This window comes from Phyllobates terribilis, unplaced genomic scaffold (assembly GCF_046119375.1).
Source record: "Phyllobates terribilis strain yellow unplaced genomic scaffold, ASM4611937v1 Scaffold_5__5_contigs__length_657084704, whole genome shotgun sequence".
NCBI classification, from domain to species: domain Eukaryota; kingdom Metazoa; phylum Chordata; class Amphibia; order Anura; family Dendrobatidae; genus Phyllobates; species Phyllobates terribilis.
This window is the reverse complement of record NW_027362765.1, coordinates 655,013,653-655,030,970: the sequence shown is the minus strand read 5'-3', so window position 1 is coordinate 655,030,970 and position 17,318 is coordinate 655,013,653. Positions and strand designations below refer to the sequence as shown.

At 42.0% G+C, this 17,318-nt stretch overlaps 6 non-coding genes across 6 annotated transcripts; all 6 read right to left on the bottom strand.

Moving 5' to 3' along the window:
- Nucleotides 1–592: 592 nt before the first annotated feature.
- Nucleotides 593–783, bottom strand: LOC141149825 (U2 spliceosomal RNA). The gene has a single exon (XR_012246109.1). It is a non-coding gene; the product is annotated as a U2 spliceosomal RNA (small nuclear RNA).
- Nucleotides 784–1,898: 1,115 nt separating this feature from the next.
- LOC141149112 (U2 spliceosomal RNA) lies at nt 1,899–2,089 on the bottom strand. Its single transcript, XR_012245422.1, has one exon. It is a non-coding gene; the product is annotated as a U2 spliceosomal RNA (small nuclear RNA).
- Nucleotides 2,090–3,204: 1,115 nt separating this feature from the next.
- Nucleotides 3,205–3,395, bottom strand: LOC141149891 (U2 spliceosomal RNA). The gene has a single exon (XR_012246172.1). It is a non-coding gene; the product is annotated as a U2 spliceosomal RNA (small nuclear RNA).
- A 1,115-nt stretch (nt 3,396–4,510) lies between these two features.
- LOC141149567 (U2 spliceosomal RNA) lies at nt 4,511–4,701 on the bottom strand. The gene has a single exon (XR_012245858.1). It is a non-coding gene; the product is annotated as a U2 spliceosomal RNA (small nuclear RNA).
- Nucleotides 4,702–5,816: 1,115 nt separating this feature from the next.
- LOC141150415 (U2 spliceosomal RNA) lies at nt 5,817–6,003 on the bottom strand. Its single transcript, XR_012246621.1, has one exon. It is a non-coding gene; the product is annotated as a U2 spliceosomal RNA (small nuclear RNA).
- A 6,385-nt stretch (nt 6,004–12,388) lies between these two features.
- Nucleotides 12,389–12,574, bottom strand: LOC141150455 (U2 spliceosomal RNA). The gene has a single exon (XR_012246653.1). It is a non-coding gene; the product is annotated as a U2 spliceosomal RNA (small nuclear RNA).
- Nucleotides 12,575–17,318: the final 4,744 nt, after the last annotated feature.

Here is a 17,318-nt window from a genome sequence, read left to right as displayed (position 1 = left end):
GAATGCCACAGACTAATCAACCAAACTTTTTGGGTTGGGTTCTCTTTTATAGTCTGCAGGCATTAAATGAAAGAAGTCAGTGTTCCAGCAGAAGGAGACAACGTTTCAGAAAAGGCATTGTAGCAAACCAAAAAAGAAATTTTAAGCGCAGCAGAGTAACCAGCGCACATACCTGTTAGCTCTGGTGAGTTTAAAAGGCTGCTGTTGATAACAAGGGCATTTGCTAAATAGATGGTGTGTGTGCAACAATATACTGAAAGGTCAATTATATTGTGCAGCTTATCTCACCACCTGTAGTTATTTAGGTGAAAGCTCCAAAATGCTTGCCTAATATATCTGTTTATCCAAAAGGAAGTAAAAAGGGAGAGCTAGAAAGATAGCATTGCATCACATTACATGGCAATGCAATGCACAGTTGCTGAAGTTGAACCAAAATGAGCTTGTAATCTGGCTTCTGCAACTTTGAACATGAAAAATCCAATGAGGAGAAGAAAAGCAAAGCCAAAGAGTCCATCCCAAAATCCGACAAACAAGCAAAATGAACAAAAAACATTGAATTCAATTCTTTCTGATTTTAGAAACTGCATTAAAGAAGGGGTGCACCGGTCCTGGAGATACTGCAATACCAGGTCAATGCGTGGAGTGGACAGCGCAAGCTCTTTTTCCATCTCCCTGTTCTAAAAATCCATTTAATATATGGTCCCCAGATAGGGGACGTATCAGATATTAAACTGATAAGAACAGATACTACACTTGATCTTAGCCAAAAGGCCGAGAAGCGATAACCAGAATTGGTTTCAAACTACGGAGCCACCCAAGGATCCTGAAAAGTCCATTTGTGGAGATGAGCTCCTGGACTCCCGTTAAGAAGACATGTTGTCAACCTCTAGATCCCTTACATGCCTGCACTTTTCGGCTTGCTGCTGCTGCAATCCACGCGTTTTAGATCTGCATAACTCCACCTCTTTAAACACAGCACCTTCACCCCCTGCTGTTCCCACCCGCCTCAACACCGTTGGAAGGGAGGAGAACCAATTAAGGCGGGGGGTGGGGTGGAACGAGCAGCTGTCTACCCTTAGCAGGAGGGCTCCTGATTACATACCTCTCCTGCTGCTGCTGCTGCTGGCTGTCCAGCAGCAGACTGAAGGTGGCTGCTGCTGTGCACAGGTATATAAAGGCTCAGAGCCTATTATGACACGCGCAGCCAGCGTTCCATTGCCACATTCCATCTACTGCAGGCAGGATACCTGGCTGGCTGAATGTCGCTGAGAAGCTCACAGAGACCGCCATAAGCAACAGTTTAACAGAATGCCACAGACTAATCAACCAAACTTTTTGGGTTGGGTTCTCTTTTATAGTCTGCAGGCATTAAATGAAAGAAGTCAGTGTTCCAGCAGAAGGAGACAACGTTTCAGAAAAGGCATTGTAGCAAACCAAAAAAGAAATTTTAAGCGCAGCAGAGTAACCAGCGCACATACCTGTTAGCTCAGGTGAGTTTAAAAGGCTGCTGTTGATAACAAGGGCATTTGCTAAATAGATGGTGTGTGTGCAACAATATACTGAAAGGTCAATTATATTGTGCAGCTTATCTCACCACCTGTAGTTATTTAGGTGAAAGCTCCAAAATGCTTGCCTAATATGTCTGTTTATCCAAAAGGAAGTAAAAAGGGAGAGCTAGAAAGATAGCATTGCATCACATTACATGGCAATGCAATGCACAGTTGCTGAAGTTGAACCAAAATGAGCTTGTAATCTGGCTTCTGCAACTTTGAACATGAAAAATCCAATGAGGAGAAGAAAAGCAAAGCCAAAGAGTCCATCCCAAAATCCGACAAACAAGCAAAATGAACAAAAAACATTGAATTCAATTCTTTCTGATTTTAGAAACTGCATTAAAGAAGGGGTGCACCGGTCCTGGAGATACTGCAATACCAGGTCAATGCGTGGAGTGGACAGAGCAAGCTCTTTTTCCATCTCCCTGTTCTAAAAATCCATTTAATATATGGTCCCCAGATAGGGGACGTATCAGATATTAAACTGATAAGAACAGATACTACACTTGATCTTAGCCAAAAGGCCGAGAAGCGATAACCAGAATTGGTTTCAAACTACGGAGCCACCCAAGGATCCTGAAAAGTCCATTTGTGGAGATGAGCTCCTGGACTCCCGTTAAGAAGACATGTTGTCAACCTCTAGATCCCTTACATGCCTGCACTTTTCGGCTTGCTGCTGCTGCAATCCACGCGTTTTAGATCTGCATAACTCCACCTCTTTAAACACAGCACCTTCACCCCCTGCTGTTCCCACCCGCCTCAACACCGTTGGAAGGGAGGAGAACCAATTAAGGCGGGGGGTGGGGTGGAACGAGCAGCTGTCTACCCTTAGCAGGAGGGCTCCTGATTACATACCTCTCCTGCTGCTGCTGCTGCTGGCTGTCCAGCAGCAGACTGAAGGTGGCTGCTGCTGTGCACAGGTATATAAAGGCTCAGAGCCTATTATGACACGCGCAGCCAGCGTTCCATTGCCACATTCCATCTACTGCAGGCAGGATACCTGGCTGGCTGAATGTCGCTGAGAAGCTCACAGAGACCGCCATAAGCAACAGTTTAACAGAATGCCACAGACTAATCAACCAAACTTTTTGGGTTGGGTTCTCTTTTATAGTCTGCAGGCATTAAATGAAAGAAGTCAGTGTTCCAGCAGAAGGAGACAACGTTTCAGAAAAGGCATTGTAGCAAACCAAAAAAGAAATTTTAAGCGCAGCAGAGTAACCAGCGCACATACCTGTTAGCTCAGGTGAGTTTAAAAGGCTGCTGTTGATAACAAGGGCATTTGCTAAATAGATGGTGTGTGTGCAACAATATACTGAAAGGTCAATTATATTGTGCAGCTTATCTCACCACCTGTAGTTATTTAGGTGAAAGCTCCAAAATGCTTGCCTAATATGTCTGTTTATCCAAAAGGAAGTAAAAAGGGAGAGCTAGAAAGATAGCATTGCATCACATTACATGGCAATGCAATGCACAGTTGCTGAAGTTGAACCAAAATGAGCTTGTAATCTGGCTTCTGCAACTTTGAACATGAAAAATCCAATGAGGAGAAGAAAAGCAAAGCCAAAGAGTCCATCCCAAAATCCGACAAACAAGCAAAATGAACAAAAAACATTGAATTCAATTCTTTCTGATTTTAGAAACTGCATTAAAGAAGGGGTGCACCGGTCCTGGAGATACTGCAATACCAGGTCATTGCGTGGAGTGGACAGAGCAAGCTCTTTTTCCATCTCCCTGTTCTAAAAATCCATTTAATATATGGTCCCCAGATAGGGGACGTATCAGATATTAAACTGATAAGAACAGATACTACACTTGATCTTAGCCAAAAGGCCGAGAAGCGATAACCAGAATTGGTTTCAAACTACGGAGCCACCCAAGGATCCTGAAAAGTCCATTTGTGGAGATGAGCTCCTGGACTCCCGTTAAGAAGACATGTTGTCAACCTCTAGATCCCTTACATGCCTGCACTTTTCGTCTTGCTGCTGCTGCAATCCACGCGTTTTAGATCTGCATAACTCCACCTCTTTAAACACAGCACCTTCACCCCCTGCTGTTCCCACCCGCCTCAACACCGTTGGAAGGGAGGAGAACCAATTAAGGCGGGGGGTGGGGTGGAACGAGCAGCTGTCTACCCTTAGCAGGAGGGCTCCTGATTACATACCTCTCCTGCTGCTGCTGCTGCTGGCTGTCCAGCAGCAGACTGAAGGTGGCTGCTGCTGTGCACAGGTATATAAAGGCTCAGAGCCTATTATGACACGCGCAGCCAGCGTTCCATTGCCACATTCCATCTACTGCAGGCAGGATACCTGGCTGGCTGAATGTCGCTGAGAAGCTCACAGAGACCGCCATAAGCAACAGTTTAACAGAATGCCACAGACTAATCAACCAAACTTTTTGGGTTGGGTTCTCTTTTATAGTCTGCAGGCATTAAATGAAAGAAGTCAGTGTTCCAGCAGAAGGAGACAACGTTTCAGAAAAGGCATTGTAGCAAACCAAAAAAGAAATTTTAAGCGCAGCAGAGTAACCAGCGCACATACCTGTTAGCTCAGGTGAGTTTAAAAGGCTGCTGTTGATAACAAGGGCATTTGCTAAATAGATGGTGTGTGTGCAACAATATACTGAAAGGTCAATTATATTGTGCAGCTTATCTCACCACCTGTAGTTATTTAGGTGAAAGCTCCAAAATGCTTGCCTAATATGTCTGTTTATCCAAAAGGAAGTAAAAAGGGAGAGCTAGAAAGATAGCATTGCATCACATTACATGGCAATGCAATGCACAGTTGCTGAAGTTGAACCAAAATGAGCTTGTAATCTGGCTTCTGCAACTTTGAACATGAAAAATCCAATGAGGAGAAGAAAAGCAAAGCCAAAGAGTCCATCCCAAAATCTGACAAACAAGCAAAATGAACAAAAAACATTGAATTCAATTCTTTCTGATTTTAGAAACTGCATTAAAGAAGGGGTGCACCAGTCCTGGAGATACTGCAATACCAGGTCAATGCGTGGAGTGGACAGAGCAAGCTCTTTTTCCATCTCCCTGTTCTAAAAATCCATTTAATATATGGTCCCCAGATAGGGGACGTATCAGATATTAAACTGATAAGAACAGATACTACACTTGATCTTAGCCAAAAGGCCGAGAAGCGATAACCAGCATTGGTTTCAAACTACGGAGCCACCCAAGGATCCTGAAAAGTCCATTTGTGGAGATGAGCTCCTGGACTCCCGTTAAGAAGACATGTTGTCAACCTCTAGATCCCTTACATGCCTGCACTTTTCGGCTTGCTGCTGCTGCAATCCACGCGTTTTAGATCTGCATAACTCCACCTCTTTAAACACAGCACCTTCACCCCCTGCTGTTCCCACCCGCCTCAACACCGTTGGAAGGGAGGAGAACCAATTAAGGCGGGGGGTGGGGTGGAACGAGCAGCTGTCTACCCTTAGCAGGAGGGCTCCTGATTACATACCTCTCCTGCTGCTGCTGCTGCTGGCTGTCCAGCAGCAGACTGAAGGTGGCTGCTGCTGTGCACAGGTATATAAAGGCTCAGAGCCTATTATGACACGCGCAGCCAGCGTTCCATTGCCACATTCCATCTACTGCAGGCAGGATACCTGGCTGGCTGAATGTCGCTGAGAAGCTCACAGAGACCGCCATAAGCAACAGTTTAACAGAATGCCACAGACTAATCAACCAAACTTTTTGGGTTGGGTTCTCTTTTATAGTCTGCAGGCATTAAATGAAAGAAGTCAGTGTTCCAGCAGAAGGAGACAACGTTTCAGAAAAGGCATTGTAGCAAACCAAAAAAGAAATTTTAAGCGCAGCAGAGTAACCAGCGCACATACCTGTTAGCTCAGGTGAGTTTAAAAGGCTGCTGTTGATAACAAGGGCATTTGCTAAATAGATGGTGTGTGTGCAACAATATACTGAAAGGTCAATTATATTGTGCAGCTTATCTCACCACCTGTAGTTATTTAGGTGAAAGCTCCAAAATGCTTGCCTAATATGTCTGTTTATCCAAAAGGAAGTAAAAAGGGAGAGCTAGAAAGATAGCATTGCATCACATTACATGGCAATGCAATGCACAGTTGCTGAAGTTGAACCAAAATGAGCTTGTAATCTGGCTTCTGCAACTTTGAACATGAAAAATCCAATGAGGAGAAGAAAAGCAAAGCCAAAGAGTCCATCCCAAAATCCGACAAACAAGCAAAATGAACAAAAAACATTGAATTCAATTCTTTCTGATTTTAGAAACTGCATTAAAGAAGGGGTGCACCGGTCCTGGAGATACTGCAATACCAGGTCAATGCGTGGAGTGGACAGAGCAAGCTCTTTTTCCATCTCCCTGTTCTAAAAATCCATTTAATATATGGTCCCCAGATAGGGGACGTATCAGATATTAAACTGATAAGAACAGATTTTTTTTAATTTGGCTATCCCCTGCAGAGGGATAAAACCGTTTATTAAAACTTTAACAAATTACAAGCATAATTAGACAAATACCAAACGTTAAAAGACAAATGAAATTTACAAAACAAAAAAATACAAAGATTTTAAATAATTAGGTTCCATTGGTCAACAAGCCATTTTTTGGAAATATGTACATTCTTCTTTTTGTCAATTAAATAATAAGTATACATTTCACATAAACATAAACTTAAAACATCATTCACTGATAAAACATCTTGTTTAAAAATAGCAATGTTGCGCGCTTTCCAGAGAGATGACTTGGCGCAGTTCACTGTCTTCCAAGCCATTGTGTACTGGTCCATTGTGGGGCATTCCATAAGTCCGTATAGCACAGTTTTATATGTAAAGTCCTTGAGGTCTGCCACCCTTTCCAGTAAGGGGAGCAGTCTTCTCCAGAAATCCTTTGCAAAATTACATGTCCATAATAGATGTTCCACCGTTTCCTCTTCTTGGCATCCGGCTCTTGGGCAGATGGCAGACCTCACAAATCCTCTTCTGTATTGGAATGCCCGGCAAGTAAGACAGCGGTGCATGCAACTCCAAGCCAGATCTCTCTGTTCATTAAAAAGATAAAAAACGTTAATCATTTTCCAGATAGACATAGATTTGTCATCATCATATCTGTCAACATTACATATTTCCTCACTTTTACGTATTTCTTTAATTAGCTTCTTACTATTTCTTAATTCCTCTATTTTCTTAGTCCCTAAATTAAAATCGGACACTATTTTCCTTAAAATCTCATAATGCGTCGACAAATTAAAAGCATGGGGCACAGATATATTAACTTCATACCATCCAAACTTTCTCATAAAAAATCCTGTATTAAAACGCATAAAAAAGGACCAATAGTGATTCTTAAAAAGGGCATTAAAACAGTAAACGAACAGATGGATTAAAAGAAACCTATTAAAATCTGGAAAATCTTTACCACCTTTTACTTTTGATTTCATCACGATTTCTCTTTTCAGCTTTTCCTTTTTTGAGTTCCAAAAGAAGGTAAAACAGGTTTTGGTTATCTTTTTTAAAACATTAACAGGCGGGGGGAAAACCATGCTAAGATACAATAAAAGAGGTAAAATCACCATCTTTAAAACCAATACTTTACCCTCCATTGTAAGTCTCCTCATGTTCCACATACATATTTTCGTATTTACTTTCTGTGTAATTGTTTCCCAACTATTATAACCATCATTATTTTCAGTGAATGATATACCTAAAATGGAAATGGATTCGGAGACATTAATTGGTACATCACGTAAAATCATCCCCCCAACACTTAAAATGTTACACTTATTAAAATTGATTTTAAAACCAGAAGCTAGACAAAAGGATTGCACTTGATGGAGAGTGGCCATAAGTGATGGTGCATCTGTACACAAGACCGCCACGTCATCCATGTAGCCTACAACCTTGGCCTCCAAACCACCGCTTCCAGGCAGAGGGACACCGCATATCTGTTTATTTTGGCGTATTGCACATAACATTGGTTCCAGTGCACAGATAAACAGTAGGGGGGACAGAGGGCATCCCTGTTTCACCCCTGACCGTAAAAATACCTCTTGTGTCTTAAAACCATTCACTAAAATCTTACTTGTACAATCATTGTAAAATGCTTTAAGCGATAGTAAAAACCCTTCTGGTATGCCCATTTTCTCTAAAACTTTAAAAAGATAAAAGTGTGAGACACGGTCAAATGCTTTTTCAAAATCAATAGATAAAATCGCCATTTTCCCCTTTCTGTCTTTCACATCCTCAATACAGTCTTTCACTAAATTCAGATTGTCCCATATACTGCGCCCCGGCACCCCACACACTTGATTAGAATGAATAACTTTGCTGATGACTTCTTTTAGACGATTTGCACAAATTTTAGCCATTATTTTATAGTCACAATTTAAAAGTGTTATTGGTCTCCAGTTTTCTAATTTTGATTTATCGCCTTTTTTGTATAGGAGGGAGACTTCACCTTTCTTCCAGGAATTTAATAAAACCTTATTATTAAAAACCTCAGTAAACAAATAAAACAAATCATCTTTTAAAATATCATAAAAACATACATAAAATTCTATTGGGATGCCATCAGGACCAGGGACCTTTCCAGTTTTAAAACTTTTAATAGTTTTTAACACTTCTTGTTCCGTTAAAACTTGGGATAAAAACTCTTGGGATGCGGGATCTAAAACAGCTGTTAGTCCTTGCAGCGAATCATCCATTAATTTATTATCTATATTTTTTCCATTAAAAAGATTAGAAAAAAAAACCTCAACTTTACCCAGCATATTTTTTATATTATTCTCACCATCTATATGGTCAATTATCACTTTTTCTTTTTTATTTTTCCTAAAAAAATATCTGGAACACTTTTCATTTTCTTCTATATGTTGTACTCTAGAACGAAAAATTATCTCTTTTCCTTTTTGTTCTAGCCATTTTGAAATCTCTTCTTTTAAGTTTGAAATATCAAGTTGTACATCTATCCCATTGTCTCTGAGCTTAAATAATGTTTGTAGGCGGGTATTTAAAATTCTATATTCTTCATATTTTTCTTTGGCTCTACATATACTCTTTTTAATAAAAAAGTCTTTTATTTTTACTTTCATTCTATCCCACCATACACTCATAGTCTCATTTGTTTTTTTCCCTTTTCTACATTTCCTATAAAACTCAATAAAATCTGATAAAATCTGCGGGTCGGTTAAAAGGGATACGTTCATTTTCCAGCTTTTCTTACCACATTTTTTGTTGTCATTTACTTTTATGGTAAAGGATAAAAGTTTATGGTCTGAAAATATATTAGTTAAAACTTCACATTTGGCAGGTATTGTTTTATCTGAACCAAAAATAAAATCAATCCTAGAGCTACAATTAGCATTGCTCCAAGTGAAACCGGCATCCTCTGGGCTGTCACTATGACACTCTTTATATATGTCTATCAATTTAGCATCTATGACTATATCATGTAGCATACCTGAGGTTTTATCGTAGTTCCTGCTTACAGAGCTGGAGCGCCGGTTTTCACCTTTTAAAACACAATTAAAATCCCCTGCTAAGATAAAAGGTTCAGAGTTATTAATAAATAATGGTAAAAGATCAAGCATTTCGGCTCTTTCATTTTTCTCTGGGGATCCATAAAAATTTAAAAACTGCCATCTAATACCATCAATAAAAGCTTTCACTAATAAAATACGACCTGGTAAAATTTCCTGAATAAAATCAATTAAAACGTTCCCTTTAAAAAGTATGGCTACACCCGCTGATCCTGCAGCATTCGATCCGGACCAGACAGATGGCCCACACTTCCACTCATCTTTATATTTTTGATATGACATTTCATGTGGGATATTACATTCTTGCAGAAAAAATACAGATGCAGTAAAACACGTAAAAAAATTAAAAAGAGCAGTTCTTCTCGTGTTAGATTTTATGCCTCTCACGTTGAGGGAAATACCTTTGAGTTCAGCCATCATTAGAAAATGTAGAAATTTTACTTAGGTAACTAAGAGCAACGGATTTACCTGTCCGATGAACCTGATCAGACCACTGGGCTTGCGCCTCCCTCCTCATCTGATAGTATCGTCACGAGAGTCTCCGTGGAGGAGGAAAGATTACCACATTTATATAAACCCGACGCTACACTGGCATAGCTCGGAGGGCTGGCTGGCAGAACCCGCTGGGTCTCCATTGGCTGGCCATGCAGTTCCTCATCAGGTGGGTCCCCGAGGGGTTCCGCCGCCCCTGTTTGACCTGTAGAAGGTCGTCCTATAGGAGGAGGTTGCGCACAAGGCAGAGCCTCTGACTCTTCAGAGTCAGCAAGATCCCGGTCCCCACCTGTAGCAGCGGAGACCGAAACCCCTGAGGGTCCAGCGTCCACGTCCCCTTCTGGAGAAGTGTCCATCTGTTCACCTCCTGCTGCCTCCTCCGAACCACCCTTTTTCTTTTTCTTAGGACCCACCTTTATCCACTCAGCGCCCTCAGCACTAGGAGACCCAGACTGGGCATGGGCTTCTGTGTCGGCCTTTTGCCGGTCCCTTTTGACCTTACCAGTAGTGCCCTTCTGCTCCTTCTCAGCCCTCCTTTTGGACTCCCGCAGGTCCTGCAGCCAGGTTTTGGGATTTGGTATTTTACCTGTCATAGACTCTGGAGACACTTCACTATTTGGTACGCCCTTATTGTCTCCAGAGGCTCCAGGTTGTTGTTCCTCCTCCTGAGGGGTGGTCTGATCTTTAGGTCCTTGGTCGGACGTCTTGGACTTCCCCTTTTGCTCATCTTCCCGAAATCTGTGAGGGCAAGAAAAATAAAAGTGACCTGGAGTCTGGCAAAAACTGCATTTCTTTTCCTTAGGGCATTCTTTTGTCTCATGTTCTTCACTAGCACAATTTCTACATGATACATGACAGTTTTCTTTTGAATGACCATAGCGCCCACAATTTCTGCAATATACTGGCATCCCAGAAAAGAAGAAATCCCCATTTGTTTGCCCAATTTTGAAACGGGCAGGGGGGAGCCGTATACCACCTGGTGTATTTGGATCTCTTGTACACTTCACAAGGAATTTCCACTTAGATGTCCATATGTTATATTCGTTTAATATCTTCCCAATACATTTAACACTTTTAAAATAAATTGCTAGAAATGACATTACTTCTGGAGCAGAAACAAAGGGCGAAAATATTTTTACAATAACCAGTCGTACCTCATCCAGGACGTGCTCAACAATTTGTATCCCTTTCAAAACAGGACTATTTTCAACTTTTTTTAACTTTTCTAGTACATCTCTAAAAATACCTTCTCCGGTGAATGTGATGTCATAGTCACCTCTTCTGGGATAATCCTGGATGGAGAGAATTTCATTCCTTTGTACGCCAAGAAGGTTCCTGAGCACGTCCTGGACTACATACCCTAATTTCCTCATATCCGAGCCACCCGCCGTGAAGTGAACTCGGATAGAGTTTTTTAGCCTCGCATAAAGAGGCACGAGGTTAGGGTCAACCTCCATGGAAAAACGCAACAAGGTTGCAAATTGCAGCCGATTGCAATCTGCGCTCCCAGTGTTCTTGCAGTGAAAAACACCTGGAAGCTGGGGGATCGCAACTCGTTACCCTGGGACTAAGCCCTCTCCCTAATAGCAGCAAGCAGGTTAAGTCCACCAAAGTGGACGATCCTGCCAGGCCAAGGAGAGGGGTACCCGAGTGCCCTTCAACTACAATCTCCTGCAATAAAGCACTTGATCGTAGCCAAAAGGCCGAGAAGTGATAACCAGAATTGGTTTCAAACTACGGAGCCACCCAAGGATCCTGAAAAGTCCATTTGTGGAGATGAGCTCCTGGACTCCCGTTAAGAAGACATGTTGTCAACCTCTAGATCCCTTACATGCCTGCACTTTTCGGCTTGCTGCTGCTGCAATCCACGCGTTTTAGATCTGCATAACTCCACCTCTTTAAACACAGCACCTTCACCCCCTGCTGTTCCCACCCGCCTCAACACCGTTGGAAGGGAGGAGAACCAATTAAGGCGGGGGGTGGGGTGGAACGAGCAGCTGTCTACCCTTAGCAGGAGGGCTCCTGATTACATACCTCTCCTGCTGCTGCTGCTGCTGGCTGTCCAGCAGCAGACTGAAGGTGGCTGCTGCTGTGCACAGGTATATAAAGGCTCAGAGCCTATTATGACACGCGCAGCCAGCGTTCCATTGCCACATTCCATCTACTGCAGGCAGGATACCTGGCTGGCTGAATGTCGCTGAGAAGCTCACAGAGACCGCCATAAGCAACAGTTTAACAGAATGCCACAGACTAATCAACCAAACTTTTTGGGTTGGGTTCTCTTTTATAGTCTGCAGGCATTAAATGAAAGAAGTCAGTGTTCCAGCAGAAGGAGACAACGTTTCAGAAAAGGCATTGTAGCAAACCAAAAAAGAAATTTTAAGCGCAGCAGAGTAACCAGCGCACATACCTGTTAGCTCAGGTGAGTTTAAAAGGCTGCTGTTGATAACAAGGGCATTTGCTAAATAGATGGTGTGTGTGCAACAATATACTGAAAGGTCAATTATATTGTGCAGCTTATCCCACCACCTGTAGTTATTTAGGTGAAAGCTTCAAAATGCTTGCCTAATATGTCTGTTTATCCAAAAGGAAGTAAAAAGGGAGAGCTAGAAAGATAGCATTGCATCACATTACATGGCAATGCACAGTTGCTGAAGTTGAACCAAAATGAGCTTGTAATCTGGCTTCTGCAACTTTGAACATGAAAAATCCAATGAGGAGAAGAAAAGCAAAGCCAAAGAGTCCATCCCAAAATCCGACAAACAAGCAAAATGAACAAAAAACATTGAATTCAATTCTTTCTGATTTTAGAAACTGCATTAAAGAAGGGGTGCACCGGTCCTGGAGATACTGCAATACCAGGTCAATGCGTGGAGTGGACAGAGCAAGCTCTTTTTCCATCTCCCTGTTCTAAAAATCCATTTAATATATGGTCCCCAGATAGGGGACGTATCAGATATTAAACTGATAAGAACAGATTTTTTTTTTTTTAGGTTTCAACATAAATTTATTCAGATATAAAAAAGTACAAAAACACATTATTCTTATTTACAGCGTTAATAGAGCTCTTTCCACAGACATTATTAGTACAAAATAGTATTCCACATGTAAAAACACCATCTTCTATTCGCTTCGTGTTTACCCACATCTTTGACATCTTTCAAATAATAAATATACATTTCGCTAAAAACCATTCTAATACAATCATTGATGGAAATACAGTCACGTTTGAACAACAAAATATTCCTCACTTTCCACATAGCACTTTTTGCACAATTTATTATACACCAGCATATTTTGGTTTGATGTAAAGTTGGGCAATTAAAAAGTCCGTATAAAACATATTCGTGACAAAATACTTTCAGACCACAAACCCATTTCAAAAGCACCCCCAGTCTCCGCCAAAGTTCTTGCGCATAAAAACAGTTCCAAAACAGATGTAAAACCGTCTCATCACTTCCACACGAGTCTCTAGGACATTTTGCCCGCGCCGCCAGGCCTCTCCTGTGCTGAAAGTCTCTAGTTGGGAGGCACTGGTGGACGGACATCCAGGCAAGGTCTTTATGAATATTTGCGAGAAACTTTCCAAACACATTCCTCCAGACTCGCTTGGATCTGCTCCAGGAAAAGTTGATTACTTCAGATACTCTTTCTTCCCTTCTCAGATGAGTTATCAATTTCCTTCGGTCTTGAAGAATATCAGTATCCAAGTCTCTTAATTTATAATTTCTACATACTTTCTCTAAGATGATAAGATGCTTTGGGGGACATAATAAAACAGGCGAAGATAAGGATGGCCGTAGCCATCTCTTAAAAACATAACCACAAGTATATTTTAAAAACAGACTAAAAACACTGTTAGAATTAAGAAGCTTAAAACAGAAACAGAAGAAATTTATATACAAAAACATGCTCAAATCCGGGACATCCTTTCCACCATTTTGATGCCTTTTATACATTTCTGTGCGTTTTACTTTTTCCATCTTCGAGCCCCAAATAAATATAAACATGCAGCGAGTCAGCTTTTTGAGCATTAAGTCGGAGGGAGGGTACACAATTGCAACATATAACATCATTGGCAATAATACAGACTTAATAATTAGAACTTTCCCTTCGATTGACAAACTACGCAAATTCCAAAAGGATAGTTTCTTCACCATTTTCTCCTGGACCTCCCCCCAACTCACAACCCCGTCATTTTCTTTATTAAAAGTAATGCCCAAAATTTTAACTTTATCACACTTCATTTTGACTGCTGGTAGGTCCACTGTATCCCAGGAACCAATTGTCAAACACTCAGTTTTATTAAAATTCAACTTAAAACCTGAAGCCTGACTAAAAAAACTGGTACACCTCACCACCCTCCGGAGGGAAGCAGGATCCGTGCAGATGGCAGTAACATCGTCCATATACCCGAAGACTTTAATTTGGGCCCCCCCTCCACCCGGAACAGGGACCCCACGGATCACTTTATCTTTCCTAATTTGGCATAATAAAGGCTCCATAGCACAAATAAACAGGATCGGGGACAAAGGGCAGCCCTGCTTCACTCCGGATTCCAGCGGTATTTCACCTGTTAAGAAGCCATTAACAGAGATTTGACAATATGAATCTTTATACAAAATGTTAATTAGAGACATGATAAAATCCGGGATCGCCATCTTCTTTAAAACACTAAAAAGATACTTGTGCGATACCCTGTCGAACGCCTTCTCAAAGTCCAGCGCCAACAGGGCTAAATTCTGACCACGATCCCTAGTATACCATATTGCATCTCTTATGACATTTAACACCTCCGCAATACTCCTTCCCGGTACACCACAAACTTGTTCTGGTTGTATCAACTTATCAATTATCATTTTAAGCCGGCATGCAATAAATTTGGCTAATACTTTATAATCCATGTTGAGGAGGGTGATAGGCCTCCAATTTGCAAGGTCCTCACGAGCCCCTTTCTTTTTAAAGATCAAGGACACTATTCCCCTCCTCCATCCCTTGGGCAACCGTTTACACTTAAAAACCTCCTTAAAAAGTGCTAAAAGATCATCCTTTAAAATATCCCAGAAAGTCAGATAAAATTCGACGGGGAGACCGTCTGCTCCCGGAGCTTTGCCCTTTGAAAAACTTTTAAAAATGTTAAAAAGTTCCTCTAAGCTAAAATCCCGTATTAAAAACTCCTGATCTGACTGATTCAACTTAAAATCTAGGACATTAAGAGCATCTTGTAAAAAGGAATCATCCACACTTTTCTCACTAAAAAGGAGTCGGTAAAAATCAAAAGCCACGTTCTTCATGCCCTGTATAGTGGATTCTTCACCTAAACAAGTAATCGCATCTTTCCTCTCCATTGCTTTTTTAAAAAAGAAGCGTGTACATTTTTCATCTTCTTCTAACTGCTTTACCTTTGAATTAAAAATAACCTCTCTCCCCTTCTGCTCCAAAAGTGTATGTATTTCTGCTTTTAGGCTGACAATGTCTTCCTCCACCTCCAACCCAATCTCTTTAAATTTATAAAGTGTCTGCAGCCTAGTATTTAGATTTGAGAAAAATTGTTTTTTCTGTCTTGATTTCTTCCTCCCTGCCGTGATAAAAAAAAGCCTAATTTTATTTTTAATCTTTTCCCACCAAGACAACATTTTTATATAAGGAGGCCTATGTTGTCTCCATTCCTGGTAGGCTGTACAAAAATCCGACCTTATCTGAGGATCCTCCAGCAGATGTGTCCCCAAACGCCACAGTCCTTTGTTTATTCTCTGCTCTCCTTGGTATTCTAACTGTAATTTTAACATTTTGTGATCGGAAAATAAATTAGACATTAGATCAAACATCACCGGCTTAAAATCCACAGATAAAAACATAAAATCGATCCTAGAGGCCACTCCCCGACCGGACCATGTAAATCCAGGGTCCGTCGGTGAAAGAGACCTCCAGGCATCGCATAGCTTAAAATCAGTTTGAAAATTTTTTAGCAGAAAACATGACTTATCCAACTTACGGAGAGGGTCCCCTCCTACTCGTTGTTCGCCGACACTAAGGCAGTTGAAATCCCCACCTATCAGGAGGGGAGAAGACCCAACACAAAATACAGGCAAAATTTCAAACAATTGGATGCGCTCTTGCTTGTCGGGAGGAGCATACACATTAATTATGCGAAAACTAAAATTATTAATATGCAAATGTACTAACATTGCCCTGCCTGGTGTAATCTCTGTAACAGAGGAAAACACGATGTTATTACCACGACAGAGCAAACCCACTCCAGCAGACCTATTCACATTTGAGCCGGACCACACTGACGGTCCCGACTTCCAATCCTTTTTAAGCTCGTCATAATTAATTGAGTGTTGTAGTCCACATTCCTGCAATAAACACACATCAAAGTCTAAAGTCTCTAAATATTGAAAAAGAGCAGCCCTGCGAACAGGGCTCTTTAAAGATCTCACATTCAGTGAGAGGCATTTTATGGACGGCATTAAAGTCAAGGTGGGAGGGAGTCATCCAGAATCATCTTGACCTGTTCAGGACTATGATCCAACAGTGCCTCCAAGATCCCTGACTCCGGGGAAAAGGAAATGTTCATTGGATCCGAGGCAGTGACCGGGTATCCAGCTCCTGCTCCCTGCAGCCACAAATCACCGACACCCAAGGAAACATCCGGTGAATCCGGACAGACATCCGCACGCATCTTTTTCCCGCTGGGTTCAGGTAGGTCACTAGTGCAATCTTCTCCCACTACTGCCTCATGGTCTCTCTTCTCGAGGTCGTCACCTAGGGAAAAACACACTGCGTCCTGCTGGCTCGACACTTGAATAGCATCTGGGGCCTTCGCAGCAGGGTCCACCAGTGCCAACATACTGGGGGCACCCTGCTCCAGCACACCAGAAACACACACATCTTCAGGGGCCATCGACACAGAGACACCCTCCCGAACAGAAGAGCATCCCTGCTCCGGTCCCTGGACGGACCGCCCATAGTCCCCTTTTTGCGGGGGCTTCTTCTTTGCCACCTCCACTACAGAGGGGCCAGTAGAGCTTAGCTCAGTCCTGTCAAGGGGATCCTCCCCGACGGACACTGAGGGGCGAGCTAGAGATTGTCTTCGCCAGGGACCCCCAGTTGCCTCTGCATATGTCCGTACCTTGGTTCTCTGGGGGCAACTCCGGAATACATGTCCATCCTCCCCGCACAGATTACACTGTTTCTTGTGAGGACAGTCTTTCGTCAAGTGTCCATACTGGCTGCAATTATTACAACGGGCAGCCCTCCTCTCCTGGCAAGCGTCTTGGGTATGCCCCATTGTGCCACAATTCCTACAATACAAGGGCATACCTTGATAGAAGAGGTATCCTCGGCTCTTCCCGATTGTGAAGGTGGAGGGAGGGTGCTGTGTTCCTCCGACTCCCGTTGGATCCTTCTTTAATCGTGCCAGGAACCTCCGCTTCCCACACCAAAAATTAACTGCATTTTTAATTTTTCCTAAAAAGGACACGTCATCGCAATAGCGACGCAAGAAAGTCAAAATATCCAGCACTTCCACAAAAGGGTTAGGGAAGTGAACCACAATCTGGACTTCTTCATAAACAAATAATAAGGAAAAAATCAAACCTTCCATTTCGTCCATGTGGCTATTTTCGTTCACTTTCTGGACCAGTTGTTGGCAACACCCTTGACTCCTAAAAGTGATGGTGTAGGTACCTTTCGATTCGTTGTCCTGGAAGCAGAAGATGTCCTCTCTACTAAATCCCAGAAGTCCAAGAA